This window comes from Rhinoderma darwinii, chromosome 2 (genome assembly GCF_050947455.1).
Source record: "Rhinoderma darwinii isolate aRhiDar2 chromosome 2, aRhiDar2.hap1, whole genome shotgun sequence".
Classification (NCBI taxonomy): domain Eukaryota; kingdom Metazoa; phylum Chordata; class Amphibia; order Anura; family Rhinodermatidae; genus Rhinoderma; species Rhinoderma darwinii.
Window position 1 is genome coordinate 398,975,091 of NC_134688.1, and position 3,150 is coordinate 398,978,240.

The window sequence follows — 3,150 nt, forward strand, 5'->3', positions numbered from 1 at the left end:
GGAGGCATGGAACACGTTGTGTATTTGAAAAGACGGGGTAACTCCAGCCGGAAGGAGACAGGGTTAAGGACCTCAATGACCTTGTACGGCCCTATATACCGGGGAGCAAATTTTTGGGACGGAACTTTAAGGTGCAAATTTTTTGAAGATAGCCACACCAGATCCCCGACCACAAACAAGGGGTTAGCAGAACGTCTTTTATCTGCCTAAGTCTTTTGTATGCTCTGAGACACCTCAAGGTTCTTCTGTACCTGGGCCCAGACTGTGTACAGTTCCCCATGAACGACATCTACCTCGGGATTGTTGAAACCACCAGGTGAAACGGAGGAGAACCGTGGATTAAATCCAAAATTACAGAAAAAGGGAGAGACCCCTGACGAGTTACTGACCCGGTTATTGAGGGAAAATTCGGCGAGGGGAATGAAGGAGACCCAATCATCTTGGCAGTCTCGTCATAGATGAGTCAGAAAACCGAAAAAAAAAGTCAACAGAAGAGAGTTCAGGGGCCAAGGAGAAGGCCCATTCCTGGGGGCCGTCCTGGAGCCGGGACATAATTATACCCACTCGCTGGCTCTCAGAACCTGAGGAGTGGGGCCTTAAACGGAAATAGAGACTACAACTTTCCCGAAAGGAGAAAAAAGTCTTCCGGTCCCCTGAGAACCGGTCAGGCAATTTGAGGTGGGGTGGAGGGCACTACCTGAGTAGCATCACGCTGGTTGCACCTCTGAGCCAGGTCTTGGACCTGTAGGGAGAGACCCTGCATTTGCTGAGCCAGGGCCTCAAGGGGGTCCATAGTGTGTCAGGGACCAGGGTAGAAAGGGTATATGGGCCTGTGATTATATAATGTCAGGATAGGGAGACAGACAGGTGAGCCCTAATCTACCCGCCACTCAGTCCCTGCCTACTTGCACAGCCCGTCCTAGGCGACGGCGTACAACTGGGCGACGGTCCCTACGCTCAATATGTGCACGACAGACAAACAAGACAAGGGAATACAAAAGCAAAGGAATGAGGGGCAGTTGCCCACGGCAACACCGTGAGTAACAGGGTAGTGGACGAGACGAGTCAAACCAGGAGTGTACGTGGTAACAAATGCAGAGCAGGAGAATAGTAAGTCAAGCCAGGGTCAATATGAAGTAGAGGTCAATGGTAACCAAGGGCGGGAGCTAGAACCGTCTGGCCAGGCTGCGATAGGCTCTCCCACTCCTCAGCCAACATGCCTGAGTGGTAGCAGATCGAGTCACTCTAGCAGACCTAGGAACAGATGCAGGCTGATTAACCACGGGCGTCGACACAGAAGCTGTGTCAGGCAAATCCTTCACAGTAGTGCAATGTATTCTAGCAGCAGCGTAGGGGTTTGGATTGCACAAGACCAGGGTAGGTGCATGAATAGGATACCAACCCAATCACAACTGAAAATAAGTATTTTCGGCACACACAGTTGAAATTGAAGAAATCTTATTTTTGATTTATTTTGTACTGATGCCAGTAGCTTAGTGCAACGTGTGGCGCTAAGTGATAAGATAATGGCGGCTAACTGCTCGTCTAAGCGTTTACACGACCGATCAGCCACCATTATTACTTAGCGCCATTTGCAGAAGTTTCCTTTGCCCAGCTTGACTCGGTGCCTGATCAAGGTCAATTTCTGACTGAAACTTCGCACTAAGCTACTGGCATCAGTACAAAATAAATAAAAAATACGATTTCTTCAACTTCAACTGTGTGTGCTGAATATATCTTTCCAGTATTCTAGCAGCGATCAGAGCTGCAGGTCTTGAAGTCCCCTAGTGGGACAAAAAAAAAGTTAATAAAAATGTTTTAAAGCGGGATTGTCCATTACAAGTCACCTGGTCCATTGCTGATTCGCAAGGTATGTCATCCTCGCAGGGACTCTGAAGGGTGTTCCGATCACTTTGTGTAATGTATATGCCCCGAATACGCTACAAATCCCCTTTTTGAAAAGGGTTTTGGCTAAGATCTCCCGTCTGCCGTCTACTACCTTATTTGTAGGAGGTGACTTTATTATTTCAGTTACTTATATAGCACCAACATATTACACAGCGCTGTACAGGGGTCCTCTTTTACTGTCCCCATTGGGGCTCACAATCTAAATTCCCTATTGGTATGTTTTTGGGGTGTGGAAGGAAACCGGAGTGCCCGGAGAAAACCCACGCAAACACGGGGAGAACATACAAACTCCATGCAGATGTTGTCCTTGGTTGGATTTGAACCCAGGACCCCAGCGCTTCAAGGCAACAGTGCTAACCACTTTGACCTCTCTCTGATACTATGGACAGACACTCCTTCAGTACACCTTCCCTGCCTTTAGAATTACGTAAGCATACATCAGCGTTTTGTCGATTGATCCGTAAATATAACTTATATGATTTATGGAGAGTCTCTAACCCTTCGGCTAAGCAGTATACCTTTTATTCGCACCCACATAGCACTCATACCCGGATAGATTTATTCTTAGGTAACTTACCGGGCCTTCGTTCATCCTCTTCTGTTGACATTGGCCCTATTACATGATCGGATCACGCTCCGGTCATGGTGGACCTGCATTCTGACTTACGGACTACCCGGATGTGTCATTGGAGACTGAATGAACGCCTACTTAAATCCCCAGTCCATAGGGTATCCCTTAAAACTCATAGTGACTCATATTTTACTTTTAACAAGGACTCAGTCCCAACGCTATCCACAATATGGGAGGCGCACAAGGTGGTTCTCAGAGGGCATTGTATTTCCCTTTCCTCTCACCTGAAACGAGACGCGGTTCAACAACGCTTAGATTTGATGACGACTCTAACTAAATTGGAAAATAAAATGTCCCTTTTCCCCTCCACATCTACTCTTCGACGTATTATTGAGACACGAGGCAAGTTGAAGGATCTCTCTGTTGCCAAAGTGGAAAAGTTACTAATGTATACTAAGCAACGATATTATGAAAGGGGGAATAAGGCGCATTCGTTGCTTGCGGCTCAATTACCTGATAAAACGGCTCAGTCTGCTCCTTCTGAACTCAGAGATACACAAGGTCAGATGATATTTCATCCCAACCAACAGGCCAATATATTACACCAATATTACATGAAGTTATACTCTCTCACATCACAACTTCCTACAGATCCATCCGCTCGGGCCCAA